Below are 17,600 nucleotides of genomic sequence, written 5' to 3' on the forward strand. Positions count from 1 at the left end.
AACTTTTTTTTTTTAAATTTCATCTTTTTATTTATTTTTAAAATAGAACTTCTGTATTTGTCGACGGATCCTAGAGAGCCTCTATTAAAGGTTCTGGGGAGACTCCTCATATCTGCAGTTGTTTTTTTGTTGTTGTAACTTTTTTTGCCTGTCCTACCTAAAATGCATCCAATGCTTGACAATGTTGCATGTGGCTCGTTCCATTCGGAGTGTGGAACCTCTTTCTCTGGTGTGACAGTTTGCACAGAGAACATGCCACCTCCGTGATCGAGTCGCTGTGCAACTTGCGTGACTTTTTTTTTTTTTTTTTTAATATTGCATGTTCTAAATGGGGTCGAAACTCCACCTACAGACTTAGATTGTAATGAAGGGCGAGCTCACGGGCGCACCATGTTGATCGGGTGCAGGTGGCGGCGTCCGACTCCTGGCTGGCTTGTGGCCAGAATGTGCGCGATAGGAGGGCGAGGCAGATTGTACAGCTGAGGTCTACAGGTGTGTGGCTAAACACAGCGATACTCGCACTGTTTGGGCGGCGCAGCCTCCATGCGACATGGCCAAGTGCTTTGTTGCTCTGGAGTGCTGGGGCCCTTCAGGACACGGCGGCACTCTGCTCCCCCACAAGCGCAGCACCACCGCTATATGCCCTATGGTACTGCCCACGGCTCTCATGCTTCCTCAGGTGCCCCATGGCCAGCTCTAGAGGCTGGAATCCTATTCTGCCTCTTCCATTATGGAAAATTACAGCAGTATGTTTTTTGTTTTTTCTGCCGGTATTCAAAGTGTAGAATAAATGTGTTATTCTAATAAACTGGGATTGTACTGATTAAAGGGTTTTTGTCATTAGGGGAAAAAAAATACTTGCCTATTTCTCTCCCGTCAGTCGTCTACTGCATCTTCTCCTGGGTCCTGCATTCCCCCGGGTCACCTCAGTGCAAGCCGGCCGGATCCTCTTCTTACTGTGACGTTACGCACATTCTCGGCAGTCTCCTTCCAGCAGGTCAGTGTACCCGATCACTAGTGACGTAGTGTTTACTGCCTAGTGTAGAATGCCGGGCTATTGCCGACTCTGTGCATGCGTGCTGTCTCGTGGCAGTAGTATATAAACACTTGTGGCGAGACACAGTGCATTCATATACTATTGCCACCAGACAGTGTGTATGCGCAGTTTCGGCAATAGCCCAGCATAGGATTTGGCATTCCCTGCTAGACAGTGACCGCCACGTTACTAGTGACCGGGTACACTGACCTGCAGGAAGGAGACTGCTGAGAAGGGATCCTTCATAACCGGAAGAGGAGGATCCGGACGGCTGGAGGTGATGTGACTCGGCGATTGCAGGAGCCAGGAGAAGAGGCGGTAAGAAGACTGCTGGGGGAGGAACAGGTGAGTGTGTGAGTGTGTAGTGTTTCCCCCAAAATAAGACCATGTCCTATTAATTTTTTTCCCCCCTCAAAGGAGGCACCGTGTCTTATATTACTTACCTAGCAGCCGGCGTTCGGGGTCACTCACGCTGGTTTCAGTGTCCTCCTGCATTCCTACAGAGCAGGGCTTGAATAATCCGCCTCCAGCTAGCTAATGCTTTGATTGGTTAATCAAGCGCTGGCTTTCATTGGCTGACGCGGCGCTCGATTAAGCAATCAGAGCATTAGCTTGCTGGAGGCTGGGTATTTAAGCCCCTCTACCAGGAAGAACTGCTCTGTCTGCATGCTCTGTCATTGTGGAGGCCTGTTTGGGAGACAAAAGGAACCCCCATCCTATGGTGGGACATTTAACCCTTTGCAATCCAATATTCAGAGTTTCCTAGGGGGCCTTCTCTTTCTGCCATTATACTATGGCGCTATCTGCTGGCTAGAGCCAGTACTACGATATGGTACCTGCTGGAGAGGCCCCCGACAATAGTGTGGCCAGTAATATACAGTAAGAATACCCTGCCGGACATCTTCCGACATCAGAGCTGTACAGCCTTCAATCAGAATGTCTTCAGTTGTCAGACAATGGATTAGAAAGGGTTAAATGCAGCTGTGTATTATGACAGCAGTATCTAAGCGGCTAAAGGCCACAATCTCCAGTTGTGGTTGGGTGTGAAATTTTAAAGGTAGTCGGTAAGTGTCATTTATGGAGCAGGTCGATTGCATGAAAGGGTTAAGGCAGTGTTTCCTGACTCCAGTCCTCAGGGACCACCAACAGGTCATGTTTTCAGGATCTCCTATCGTAAGAACAGCTATTGCAATGTCTGAGGCACTGGCAATAATTACATCACCTGTGCAATACTGAGGAAATCCTGAAAACTAATCAGGAGGCTGGAATTGGCACATGGGGCGTGGCTACGTGATGATGCGCAGAAGGGGGCGGAGCCAGAATGCCGCTCGTGCCGGACCGAACAGATGGGAGAAGACCCTTCTGCGCAAGCGCGTCTAATCGGGAGATTAGACGCTGAAATTAGACGGCGCCATGGAGACGGGGACGCCAGCGCAGGGAAGGTAAGTGAATAACTTCTGTATGGCTCATATTTAAAGGGGTTGTTCCGCGCCGAAACGTTTTTTTTTTTTTTCCAATAGCCCCCCCCCCCCGTTCGGCGCGAGACAAACCCGATGCAGGGATAAAAAAAAAAAACCCGGGTAGTACTTGCCCGAATCCCCGCACTCCGGTGACTTCTTACTTACCTTGTGAAGATGGCCGCCGGGATCTTCACCCTCAGTGGACCGCAGGTCTTCTGTGCGGTCCATTGCCGATTCCAGCCTCCTGATTGGCTGGAATCGGCACACGTGACGGGGCGGAGCTACGAGGAGCCGCTCTCTGGCACGAGCGGCCCCATTCAGAAGGGAGAAGACCGGACTGCGCAAGCGCGTCTAATCGGGCGATTAGACGCTGAAGATTAGACGGCACCATGGAGACGGGGACGCTAGCAACGGAACAGGTAAGTGAATAACTTCTGTATGGCTCATAATTAATGCACGATGTACATTTAAAAGTGCATTAATATGGCCATACAGAAGTGTATACCCCAACTTTGTTTCGTGGGACAACCCCTTTAATGCACGATGTATATTACAAAGTGCATTAATATGGCCATACAGAAGTACTTAACCCCACTTGCTTTCGCGAGACAACCCCTTTAAGTTTAATTACATTCTGCTTGGTACTACGAAATGACTGATGGTAGCATTTACAAAAAGCATTGGGACTGTTTTAATAATCCGGTCTAAGGGTGCATTTACAGGTAGCCGATTTTTTGCAACAAAATCCACTTCAAATTGTGCTGAGGATTTTAGTGAGGAGCCCACCAAACTCTGATACATGTGAATGCACCCTAAGGCTAACTTCACACGGGCGAGTGCAAAATTGAATTTTTTTTTCTTTAAATTTTTTTTTTTTTTTGCACTCACGCACATGCAATATTTTTTTTTTTTGCTACAGATGTGAAGTGTTTTTATTTCAAAACCGCCTAACACTACTTCAGGTAAGAAGAGATCCTCTGCTGCGGCTGACAGCCGTGCCAGGGGGTCCCAAGTTTCTCCCATTGTTTTCAATGGGGAAACCTTGCACCGTGTGCACCTAGCACGTGGTGCGATGCTGCTGCCAGCCGCATTGAAAACAATGGGAGAAGTGATGTGAAAGCATGCTCTAAGATAGGACATACCACTTAAGGCCCATTTGGACGGGATGAGTGTCTGGCAAACGATGCCCGACACTCGTCCCAGCACATACTAGCTCCTGTGCATCTGCACGGGAGCTAGTATCGCTGGCTTACAGTGGGGAGGCTGCAGGAGATTTCTCTCCTCTCACTCCCTCACCCCTCTCCATTGACTTAACATAGCGGCCGTTCAGTACTGAACGGCTGCTATTTACACTAAACGATCAGCTCATCGTCCATTGTTTATGCTGCATGGACGAAGGGCGATCAGCTGATCGCTCAGTGTAAAAGGTAGCCGCTCAGTACTGACTGGCCGCTATGTTAAGTCAATGGAGATAGGGAAGAGGAGAGAGAGGAGAGAAACCTCCTCCAGCCTTTCCGCTGTGAGCCAGCGATACTAGCTCCTGTGCAGCATCGTTTGCCCAACACGCGTCCCGCCTACATGGGCCTAAACAAATCACTCGTGTATAAACCCATTCAAAAGAACGGAGTTCATATTTGTGCAAGATTTTCTCGTCCGTGTGAAGCCGGCCTTTAGTTAGTGTAAACTTATCTAACTGCATGATACTTAGTTGGTTTAACTGATATTTTAACCCTTTGCATCTATGTAAAGTGCAATTGATGTGCTAAATATTAGTTACTTTAGTCACTAGGCATAGTATAGCATAAAGTATGATCAGGACATGTATGGCTATTAATGTCTAAGGATTATGGTCAGAAATGCAAGAAAGTAACTTGGTCGCAGAAAGTTTTATCTTCAGAAGACCGTGAAAGCGTTGCTGACAATTTCAAAAATGATCCTTTCTGTTTCCTCAGTTTCTATACTCGAAGGAGAAGCTGCCTGTGCTGGGTGAATAATTTTCCTATAAGCATCTTTACTGTGCTGGAGCAATCTCCCCACCTGCCAGCAGATGATTGCGGACTGCCAATTTTCATTTAATGGGACTAATATGTGGTGTGGGGATAATTAGGGAGTGCTTTAACAAATACAGTACTATTAGAACTTAAAGTCAACTGTCACACAGCAGCGCGGCCGTTTAACCACTTGAGAGAATTAATGTTTCGTTTTTTAAGCCTAAAGTATTATAATCAGAAAATTGCTACTTTTTAAAAGTAGTAAATGACAACTATTTATGTTCTAATTGAATAAAGACGTGGGGGAGATTAATTTCTAGTGGCACTTCCCCCCCATACAGTGTTCACCACGTTTTATTACCAAATGCATACCCTGTTGCTGAATCTAGCTTTTTTTTCAAACTTTTTAAAGCGGAAAGTAATAAAAAAAATTTTACATAAGTGAGTCCCATTTGGGTTTCTCTAAAGATCAGATTTTTTTCCTTCCCATTTGTATGTAATAATAAAAAAAAAAAAGTGGCACAAGATATTCATAATTATGCTGTTTGGAACATTCTACCCTTTTTCGTATTAGTGCAGCTACCAACTTTTTTAATGTATTTCTTTTTGTAAACTCGTAAATCTTTCATTGTGTTTATTCCTATTATTCCTCTGTGTAATACAGGTTTTGGAATTCAAACAAGATGATTTACGGAGAAGTTACACAAGTTCTTCAACATCAACCTCTGTTGCATAATAGTCCGGCTATTGTCTGCAGACTGGTTAATGAAGGGAATTAGTGTGAATAACTTTGCACTTCGGCTTCCTGTTTAGGCGCATACAAAGTATACAGTGCAACATATTTAAGGGGCAGTCACAAAACGTCTCCAGAAAATTTCTAACAATGCCTCTTGTTCAACCAGTACAGGACCAACTGAGGGAAGAAATTACTAGTGTGGTTACCCTCTAAATGTGAGATCGGCTGGTTTAGTGACCCTATATGAAGAATAATAATCAAATTAAGTCAAATAAAGACAGGTTTATTTCCATATAAGAAATTTTGTTTCTTGTAGCTGTATATATTATGTTAATGGCAGGCTCACACAAGCGTAATTTAACAGCGTATTACATGTGCGATATGTGTGCAGTGAATTGAGTCAGTGAAAGCACAATATATGCATATAATATGCAGATTAAAAAAAGTCCTATTCTCTATGGGCTCGTAATAAATGCTGTATAGTAGTTTATACTCAACGCTGCTAATAGAGTGAGAAAAAAATAAATCAGTGCGCATGACAGCATCTGTGAGCTTGCTCGGTTATGCACAGTGCAAAATCGCTGCCATACGCAGTGATAGCTGGCTAACTGCTGGTGCTCATAGCCATAATGCGCTGTTGTACACATACGCACCTGTGAGCCTGGCTATTATAAAGGGCAGGGAGATGTGTGGTTGAGGGGTATACAGTATCAACCCTCTCCAATCAGATGTCGAACCTCTCACCTGCATACTGTAATATGTATTATACATATTAGTTCATGTTACATTTTCAAAAATTGCTAATAAAATTATCATGACGGGTCATTTTTATGTGAGGGTGGCAGGGGATTTGGATTGCAAAGGGTTAAATTGTCCGCAAAAGTAGAACATTTATAGTGTGCTTGCCTTATGGTTATGCCTCATATATCCGTTTTATCCTAAATGGATACCAATATGCCTCATCACCAAATCGTATAGGATGGGAGAGAGGGGGCAGCCCTGTCTCCTTTCATTGGTAAGGGCTCATTCGCACAAGTGCTGTGGGCGCGCAGTATAACCGTGCAAAGAATGCACTTCTATAAGAACCAATGGGTTCCTATAGAAGCGTTCACATGGAAGAATGTTAGACGTGCTAAATTAACGCACCTAAGAAATATAGGAGATGTGACTGCAGGTTGCATCTAAGCTCCGTGGTTGCTGCAAAGATAGGTCCTGACCTATCTTTGGTCCGTGCTTTCCATAGACTCCTATGGGAGCTGGAAAGCACGCACCTCTGATCATGTGAACGGGCTAATTCAAGTAGCTGGAATTAACCCGTTCACGCCATCTTTAGTGCAGTATAGCCACGAGCTTTGCACATGGCTATACTGTGCGCCCACAGCGCCTGTGTGAACGAGCCCTAATAGAGATTGTATCTGATAGGGAGCCAATTATCTTTAAATAGGTAGTGGGGTTATGATACAGGATCATTACTTTTGAAATAAAGGCATCTCTGATGCTCAGCTGTTTGAGGGAGACTTTCGACATGTTGCATGTTAAAGGAAAGGTTGGACCTCAGAAATGGCATTAAATGCTGACCGCATAAGAGGGGGAAGGGTTCGTAAGAATAGTATTGTAATATTTGACAATCTTGGGCTTTTACCACTAGGGAGAGACTGCACCACCAAGCCTAACTCTGTTTCCAGAGGGGAAAAAAAACAAAAAATTACATGGGGCTGTAGAGTGATGAGTAAGGCAAGCGGCCTCAATAGAGCCTTCCACTTGTAGGGCAGATGGGTGAGTCACTAAAAGTGGGGTGAGCATGCGACATCTGTGTTTGAGTACCTAAGGGGTTTAGCTTTCATCTATCTAGTTCTGTCCTCTTTCTTCTCAGGACAATTGCCCTGCGTGTAGGCAGAGTCCATTCCTCTAAAAGTTGCTAGGGATAACTTTCCCTTTTACGTTTATCAGTGTGATTCTTCTTGAACCATTATGTCTTGGTGTGTACTACTTAGTTTGTTCGTATAGGCGAGGTGAAGAAGCATGAACGTAACACTGCCTAGCTGCTAACAAATCCCATAGTACGGGAGTGGATAAAGCCTGCTTCTGACATAACTAGTGTCTCGATTCTGCATAGGCCCATTGATAACTCATGGGCCCTCTCCCTTACACACTCCCCGAAAGACGCATTTCAACGCCTCCAATTTCATTGAATCAAATTCATCCAATTTCATCATGCTCATGGTCCTGGATAGTTTAAGTCTAATTTTTTTACACATACCACATCTAGTAGCGAAGATTTGTTCACCCTTCAGGACCATGATGGTCTTAGTAAGGAAGGGACTGTTAAAGAGCAGAACACTGAAGCATGGTCAGACCATTCCATATTTTCAATATCCATTTCCGGGGACCAGGATAGAGCCTGATATTGTAAAAGAATGTGGTTGATTCTACTATAGGAGTCATGGGATGGAGAGTAGAATGAGTAGTCTAGCATATCAGGATGCAACATGCGCTAAAAAGCCTCATTCATTGCACAAACAAGTTGCGCTATGCCATGCGCAATTGTGGATACATCCATGTAAAACCGGCCTAAGGAAATTAAGTAATGTGATAGACCATTGCTTCTTATATTTAAGGACTCCATAGTGACGTGATCTGTTCCACTGGATTGGCGTATCGGTAGTATGGTGCCAATATTCAAATAGGGTCAAAAACTGAACCTGGGAACTATAAGCCAGTAAGTCTTATTTCTATTGTGGGTAAAATGTTTGAAGAGATGCTATCTTGATACCTCAAGGAAAATAGCTGTATAACTCCACATCCCAGCGTCTACAAGAAGGTAAGTTCTAGACTGGACCGGGAGTCATTGGGTCTTGTGTATCTGGACTTTTCCAAAGCCTTTGATACTGGGTTGCCTAAAAGCAACATATAAAGTGACAATGCTTGGTTTGGGTGAGAATGTGAGTAAGTGGGTAAGTAACTTGTTCAGTGATAGAAAGCAGAGGGTGGTAATAAATGGTACATACTCTGATTGAGTCACTGTTACTAGTGAAGTAATACAGGGGTCGGTACTGGGCCCTGCTCTTTTTCATATATTTATTAATGACTCGGTAGAAGGATTGCACAGTAAAATGGTGCATAATTGCGAAGATTTTTTTTTTTTAATGCTTTTCCTGTTATAGCAGTGAAGCACATATTGTTAGATATCGAGAATAGGTTCAATATTCTAAAAAAAACAAACATGAAATGCACTGTATTTATAGACTCAAGACTTTAATTCCATAAGCCTTAAAAATCAGATTGAATAAAATACAAGACGACTATTTAATAATATATATTTTTTAAACTATTTAATTCCCTGCAATCTAATGTATTTAATAACTAATACAAATATACACTTTTCACTAGTTTTTTTTAACCTCCCAACTAAATCTATTTCTTTACCACCAGACCTATAATTACATCACAATTCACATTGCTTGGATTTTTCCATGCATCTGTCTGTGCATGAACAGCCTCTATTTTTCAAAAACTGTAACCCTTTCCAATCCACTGTCTGACGTCTGAAGACCTTATGATTTAAGGCTGTACAGCACCGATGTTGGAAGACGTCTGCCGGGGTTCTCTTACTGTATGTTGCCAGCCTCTCTGCTGTTGGAGCCTATCCAATGTGTCACCTCATGTATTATTGGCTTTAGCCAGCATATAGCGCCATTGTATAATGGCAGAAAAAGAGTAAGCTCCCTAGGAAAACCAGGATACAAATTGGATTGGAAAGGGTCAAATATGTACATACGTGTTAGCTAGTTTATATTCATTCTTCCCCTCATTCGTGTTGTTTTCCACCACTGGCAAATTCCACTCATCAAATAAATGCATTCAGTTATTCAAAACTTTTATTAACAACTTTTAATGTAATCATTTTATTTTATTTTTTTAATTAATGTACTAGCTGATTACCCGGTGTTGCCCGTGTATTTTATTTTTAGACACAAAAAGAATTTAAATGTGTGTATGTATGCATATGTGTAATATATATATATATGTGTGCGTGTGTGTGTGTGTGTGTGTGTGTGTGTGTGTACTGATTTAATGTATTAGTATATGAGGAGAAGGTCGTCTGTGTACTATATTGGTATATGGGGAGGAGGTCGTCTGTGTAATATCTTACTGAATGAGGAGGGGGTCGTCTGTGTAATCTTAGTGTTTGAGGAGGAGGAAGTTGTCTGTGTAAGATATTATCTGAGGAGCAGGAGGTCTGTGTAATACTGGCGTAATTAAAAATCAAAAACTCACCGACTTCCCCTGTAATTTTTGTTGCCAATAGCAATCAATCAACTCAGCTTTCACTTGTTATCCTGCTGAGGTTATAAAAGCTGCACTGTGATTGGTTGCTATGGCAATACAGATTTCTTTTTGGCCAGCTTTCATAAGAGTGGGTGTGGGGCTCATTTCTGTGTGGTACATAGTAGCTTACTGCTGTTGGGAAGCTGTGTGGTAGTTGGAGCAGAGGAGGAGGTTGTCTCTGTAAGATATTATTATCTGAGGAGCAGGAGGTCTGTGTAATATATTAGTGTTTGAGAAGGAGGAGGTGGTTGTCTGTGTAATGGATTAGTGTATGATGAGGAGGAGGAGGTCGTCTGTGTTAGATAAGACTGCAAAATAAAAACCATCTGCTCAAGTGCAATTCTGGCATTACCCCCCCCCGCCCCTCGTTCTGTGTAAACGCTCAGCACTTCACATAGGCTTCTCTCTCAACACTTTATCTTCTGTCACCCAGCAGTGAAGCCTTTCAGTGTAAACACTCTGCACGAGCGCTAATGATCTTAGCAGTAACCTCAGTACTCGTGCAGTCCTTTACCTGACTGTCAGCCACAACTCTACTGTTCTAAGTGTATTGTGTAGAGATGAGCGTGCACCAAAATGCTCGGGTGCTCGTTACTCGGGACGAAATTTCCGCGATGCTCGAGGGTTCGTTTCGAGTAACGAACCCCATTGAAGTCAATGGGCGACTCGAGCATTTTTGTATATCGCTGATGCTCGCTAAGGTTTCCATTTGTGAAAATCTGGGCAATTCAAGAAAGTGATGGGAACGACACAGCAACGGATAGGGCAGGTGAGGGGCTACATGTTGGGCTGCATCTCAAGTTCCCAGGTCCCACTATTAAGCCACAATAGCGGCAAGAGTGGGCCCCCCCCCTCCCAACAATTTTTACATCTGAAAAGCCCTCATTAGCAATGCATACCTTAGCTAAGCACCACACTACCTCCAACAAAGCACAATCACTGCCTGCATGGCACTCCGCTGCCACTTCTCCTGGGTTACATGCTGCACGACCCGGTGTCCACAGCGCACACCAAAGTGTCCCTGCGCAGCCTTCAGCTGCCCTCATGCCACACCACCCTCATGTCTATTTATAAGTGCGTCTGCCATGAGGAGGAACCGCAGGCACACACTGCAGAGGGTTGGCACGGCTAGGCAGCGACCCTCTTTAATAGCCCACAATGCTGTACAGAAGCAATGAGTAATCCAATCCTGTGTCACCTCCATCAGGAGCTGCACACGTGGGCATAGCAATGGGGAACCTATGTGCCACACACTATTCATTCTGTCAAGGTGTCTGCATGCCCCAGTCAGACCGCGTTTTTTTATAAATAGTCACAGGCAGGTACAACTCCCCAATGGGAATTCCGTGTGCACCCACAGCATGGGTGGCTCCCTGGAACCCACCGGCTGTACATAAATGTATCCCATTGCAGTGCCCTGGACAGCAGAGCTAACGTCAGATTGAATGCAGGTGGGCTTCGGCCCACACTGCATGCCCCAACCTGACCGGGGTTTTTAATTCATAGACACAGGCAGGTACAACTCCCTATTGTGAAGTCCCTGTGGACCGACAGCATGGGTGGGTGCCAGGAAGCCACCGGCGGTACATAAATATATCCCATTGCATTGCCCATCACAGCTGAGGTAATGTCATGTTTAATGCAGGTGGGCTTCGGCCCACACTGCATGCCCCAGTCAGACTGGGGTTCTTTAGAAGTGGACACATGCAGTTACAACTCCGTGTGGACCGACAGCATGGGTGGGTGCCAGGAAGCCACCGGCGGTACATAAATATATCCCATTGCAGTGCCCAGCACAGCTGAGGTAATGTCATGTTTAATGCAGGTGGGCTTCGGCCCACACTGCATGCCCCAGTTAAACTGGGGTTCTTTAGAAGTGGACACATGCAGTTGCAACTCCGTGTGCACCCACAGCAGGGGTGGCTCCCTGGAACCCACCGGCGGTACATAAATATATCCCATTGCATTGCCCATCACAGCTGAGGTAAAGTCAGGTTTAATGCAGGTGGGCTTCGGCCCACACTGCATGCCCCAGTCAGACTGGGGTTCTTTAGAAGTAGACGCATGCAGTTACAACTCCCTGTGGACCCACAGCATGGGTGGCTCCCTGGAACCCACCGGCGGTACATAAATATATCCCATTGCAGTGCCCAGCACAGCTGATGTAACTTCAGCTTTAATGCAGTTGGGCAAAAAATTAATTGGATTACACTGTAGGCGAGGGCCCCAAAAAATTGGTGTACCAACAGTACTAATGTACCTGAGAAAAATTGCCCATGCCCAACCAAGAGGGCAGGTGAAACCCATTAATCGCTTTGGTTAATGTGGCTTAATTTGTAACTAGGCCTGGAGGCAGCCCAGTTAAAATAAAAATTGGTTCAGGTGAAAGTTTCAACGCTTTAATGAGCATTGAAACGTATAAAAATTGTTTACAAAAATTAAATTATATGACTTGGCCTTGTGGGCCTAAGAAAAATTGCCCGTTCGGCGTGATTATGTGAGGTTTCAGGAGGAGGAGCAGGGGGAGGAGGAGGAATATTATACACAGATTGATGAAGCAAAAAGGTCCCAGTTTTTGATGGGGAAAGAGAACGATGCTTCCATCCGCGGGTGCAGCCTACGTATTGCTTAGGTATCGCTGCTGTCCGCTGGTGGAGAAGAGAAGTCTGGGGAAATCCAGGCTTTGTTCATCTTGATGAGTGTAAGCCTGTCGGCACTGTCGGTTGACAGGCGGGTACGCTTATCCGTGATGATTCCCCCAGCCGCACTAAACACCCTCTCTGACAAGACGCTAGCCGCAGGACAAGCAAGCACCTCCAGGGCATACAGCGCGAGTTCAGGCCACGTGTCCAGCTTCGACACCCAGTAGTTGTAGGGGGCAGAGGCTTCACGGAGGACGGTCGTGCGATCGGCTACGTACTCCCTCACCATCCTTTTACAGTGCTCCCGCCGACTCAGCCTTGACTGGGGAGCGGTGACACAGTCTTGCTGGGGAGCCATAAAGCTGTCCAGGGCCTTAGAGAGTGTTCCCATGCCTGTGCTGTACATGCCTGATCTCCGCGCCTCCCCTGCTACCTGGCCCTCGGAACTGCGCCTTCGGCCACTAGCGCTGTCGGATGGGAATTTTACCATCAGTTTGTCCGCCAGGGTCCTGTGGTATAGCATCACTCTCGAACCCCTTTCCTCTTCGGGTATGAGAGTGGAAAGGTTCTCCTTATACCGTGGGTCAAGCAGTGTGTACACCCAGTAATCCGTAGTGGCCAGAATGCGTGTAACGCGAGGGTCACGAGAAAGGCATCCTAACATGAAGTCAGCCATGTGTGCCAGGGTACCTGTACGCAACACATGGCTGTCCTTACTAGGAAGATCACTTTCAGGATCCTCCTCCTCCTCCTCCTCAGGCCATACACACTGAAAGGATGACAGGCAAGCAGCATGGGTACCCTCAGCAGTGGGCCAAGCTGTGTCTTCCCCCTCATCCTCCTCCCCCTCCTCCTCCTCCTCAACGTGCTGAGATATAGACAGGAGGGTGCTCTGACTATCCAGCGACATACTGTCTTCCCCCGCCTCTGTTTCCGAGCGCAAAGCGTCTGCCTTTATGCTTTGCAGGGAACTTCTCAAGAGGCATAGCAGAGGAATGGTGACGCTAATGATTGCAGCATCGCCGCTCACCATCTAGGTAAACTCCTCAAAGTTTCCAAGGACCTGGCAGATGGCTGCCAACCAGGCCCACTCTTCTGTAAAGAATTGAGGAGGCTGACTCCAACTGCGCCGCCCATGTTGGAGTTGGTATTCCACTATAGCTCTACGCTGCTCATAGAGTCTGGCCAACATGTGGAGCGTAGAGTTCCACCGTGTGGGCACGTCGCGCAGCAGTCGGTGCACTGGCAGATTAAACCGATGTTGCAGGGTGGCAGCGTCCATGTGGGACTTGCGGAAATGTGCGCAGAGTCGGCGCACCTTTCCGAGCAGGTCTGACAAGTGTGGGTAGCTTTTCAGAAAGCGCTGAACCACCAAATTAAAGATGTGGGCCAGGCATGGCATGTGCGTGAGGCTGCCAAGCTGCAGAGCCGCCACCAGGTTACGGCCGTTGTCACACACGACCATGCCCGGTTGGAGGCTCAGCGGCGCAAGCCAGCGGTCTGTCTGCTCTGTCAGACCCTGCAGCAGTTCGTGGGCCATGTGCCTCTTCTCTCCTAAGCTGAGTAGTTTCAGCACGGCCTGCTGACGCTTGCCCACCACTGTGCTGCCGTGCCGCGCGACACCGACTGCTGCCGATGTGCTGCTGCTGACACATCTTGATTGCGAGACAGAGGTTGCGTAGGAGGAGGAGGAGGGTGGTTTAATGGAGGAAGCATACAGCGCCGCAGATACCACCACCGAGCTGGGGCCCGCAATTCTGGGGGTGGGTAGGACGTGAGCAGTCCCAGGCTCTGACTCTGTCCCAGCCTCCACTAAATTCACCCAATGTGCCGTCAGGGAGATATAGTGGCCCTGCCCGCCTGTGCTTGTCCACGTGTCCGTTGTTAAGTGGACCTTGGCAGTAACCGCGTTGGTGAGGGCGCGTACAATGTTGCGGGAGACGTCGTGCAGGGCTGGGACGGCACATCGGGAAAAGTAGTGGCGACTGGGAACTGAGTAGCGCGGGGCCGTAGCCGCCATCATACCTTTGAAAGCCTCCGTTTCCACAAGCCTATACGGCAGCATCTCCAGGCTGATAAATTTGGCTATGTGCACGTTTAACGCTTGAGCGTGCGGGTGCGTGGCGGCGTACTTGCGCTTGCGATCCAACACTTGCGCTAGCGACGGCTGGACGGTGCGCTGAGAGACATTGGTGGATGGGGCCGAGGTCAGCGGAGGTGAGGGTGTGGGTGCAGGCCAGGAGACGGTAGTGCCTGTGTCCTGAGAGGGGGGTTGGATCTCAGTGGCAGGTTGGGGCACAGGGGGAGAGGCCGCAGTGCAAACCGGAGGCGGTGAACGGCCTTCGTCCCACCTTGTGGGGTGCTTGGCCATCATATGTCTGCGCATGCTGGTGGTGGTGAGGCTGGTGGTGGTGGCTCCCCGGCTGATCTTGGCGCGACAAAGGTTGCACACCACTGTTCGTCGGTCGTCTGCACTCTCAGTGAAAAACTGCCAGACCTTTGAGCACCTCGGCCTCTGCAGGGTGGCATGGCGCGAGGGGGCGCTTTGGGAAACAGTTGGTGGATTATTCGGTCTGGCCCTGCCTCTACCCCTGGCCACCGCACTGCCTCTTCCAACCTGCCCTGCTGCTGCACTTGCCTCCCCCTCTGAAGACCTGTCCTCAGTAGGCGTAGCAAACCAGGTGGGGTCAGTCACCTCATCGTCCTGCTGCTCTACCTCCGAATCCTCTGTGCGCTCCTCCCTCGGACTTACTCCAATTACTACTACCTGAGTGATAGACAACTGTGTCTCATTGTCATCGTCCTCCTCACCCACTGCAAGCTCTTGAGACAGTTGCCGGAAGTCCCCAACCTCATCCCCCGGACCCAGGGAACTTTCCAAAGGTTGGGCATCGGTCACGACAAACCCCTCCGGTGGGAGAGGAACCATTGCTGGCCATTCTGTGCAGGGGCCCGGGAACAGTTCCTGGGAGTCTGCCTGCTCCTCAGAATGTGTCATTGTAATGGAGTGAGGAGGCTGGGAGGAAGGAGGAGCAGCAGCCAGAGGATTCTGAGTTGCAGCAGTGGACGGCGCAGAATTCTGGGTGGTCAATAGATTGCTGGATGCACTTTCTGCCATCCACGACAGGACCCGCTCACACTGCTCATTTTCTAATAAAGGTCTACCATGTGGACCCATTAATTATGAGATGAATATGGGGACGCCAGAAACGTGCCTCTCTCCTAATCCCGCAGCAGTCGGCTGCGATACACCTGGATCAGGAGCTCGGCCTGTGCCCACACCCTGACTTGGGCCTTCGCATCCTCGCCTGCGTCCACGTCCTCTAGGCCTACCCCTACCCCTACCCCTCAGCATGCTGTATTACCAGTAGTGCAGAAACAGAACGCTGTAATTAAATGTGCCGCTTATTGGCCTGTGGTTGGAGGCTGACTTCCCTTACGGAACGCACAGCAGAGCCAGGAAACAATTTTGCGCACGCCTGTAGTGAGACGTAGGTGCGTATGACTGAGCTAGTGGAATTCACAGCGCAGAAGCAGTCAAGTGGCCAAAGGCCAGTAGTAGGCCTTAAGTATTTTGCTTCTATTTTTTTTAAATGCTGAGCTGATACAGCAGACAGATACTGTAGGCAGCGTATAATATTATGTATACTGTTTCCCTCTGGCGGGATGACGGCGGTGATGTAACAGAGACAGCAGACCCAGGAAACAATTTTGCGCAAGCCTGCTGAAACGCTTAGCTGCGTATTAATTAGGACTCCTACCCCCAGCAGACAGATACTGTAGGCAGCGTATAATATTATGTATACTGTTTCCCTCTGGCAGGATGACGGCGGTGATGTAATAGAGACAGCAGACCCAGGAAACAATTTTGCGCAAGCCTGCTGTAACGCTTAGCTGCGTATTAATTAGGACTACTACCCCCAGCAGACACGCAGTAAACTGAAGACGGTCACAGGCAGCCCAAAAATAGTATTTTTCCCCAATTTTTTTGAAAAAGCCCACTGCCTATATAGCCTGGATATCTCTTTCCCTGCCTCACCAGTACTGGCCCTATACTCTGTACAATGACTGCAGACTGAGGACGCAATGCTCTGCACGCCTGATATACAAAAAAAAATAAATTGTGCAACACTGCTAAAAGCAGCCTCAACAGTACTGCACACGGTCAGATGTGGCCCTAAGAAGGACCGTTGGGGTTCTTGAAGCCTAAAATCACTCCTAACACTCTCCCTATAGCAGCTCCGGCACCAGCAGCACTTTCCCTGATCTCTGTCAGAATGCATCTGTGGTGAGCCGCGGGAGGGGCCGATTTATATACTCGGGTGACACCTGATCTTGCCAGCCACTCACTGCAGGGGGGTGGTATAGGGCTTGAACGTCGCAGGGGGAAGTTGTAATGCCTTCCCTGTCTTTCTATTGGCCAGAAAAGCGCGCTAACGTCTCAGAGATGAAAGTGAAAGTAACTCAAACATCGCGTGGTGCTCGCCTCTAGTAACGAGCATCTCGAACACGCTAATACTCGAACGAGTATCAAGCTCGGACGAGTACGTTCGCTCATCTCTAGTATTGTGTCTTAATTTTGGATTAGTGGAATAGCTGAGTTCATCTTTCCATATTCTATTTGCATTTGTTTCTTTGTGTTTTATATCACGTCACAGTAATCTTTTAGCGAATACATTTTGCTACATTGTCTTTTTTCCTAGAGGATAAATATATTGTGTTAAGTGAGTGTAATGGTGGGTTATATTTATAAACCTTGTTACATTTAAAAAAGCACACATAATCTGCTTGTGGGTTTCCATTGCTTTGCACAGCTGAGTAATTAGGTGCAGGATTACTCAATCAGAGTCTAATAAATTGCATCAGTGGAACTTCCTGTGTCCATTCTAAACAAAGGAGGAACAGAAGCACTACAGATAAGGGCTGTATAAATCAAAACCTAAATGCCCACTTACACTTAACAAATATTGCTCAAAATGTATTCAAAGGAATGAATTTAAGTGATAATTGTAACCTGTAAATGCAAAAAATCACTCCCTATTAGAGATGAGCGAGCACACTCAGATAAAGCAGTTACTCGAGTGAGCATCGCTCTTCTCGAGTAACTGCTTACTGGTTTGAGCATGCTCGGAGGGACGGCGGACCAGTAAGCAGTTACTCGAGAAGAGTGATGCTCGCTCGAGTAACTGCTTTATTTGAGTGTGCTCGCTCATCTCTACTCCCTATTCGTTCACTTGTCGTTATCGCTGACATTTAGTGAAAAACCTATTGCTGGATCGCGGGCTTGTCCTTATTTGCAAACGCTCAACGCTTCATGTAGGCGGTGAAGCGGTGAGCAAGGAGCCTGTGATGCAGTAATAAGTCTTTCAGTGTAAATGCTTTGCAATAAATATATATATTATATAT

This window comes from Eleutherodactylus coqui, chromosome 5 (genome assembly GCF_035609145.1).
Source record: "Eleutherodactylus coqui strain aEleCoq1 chromosome 5, aEleCoq1.hap1, whole genome shotgun sequence".
NCBI lineage: Eukaryota > Metazoa > Chordata > Amphibia > Anura > Eleutherodactylidae > Eleutherodactylus > Eleutherodactylus coqui.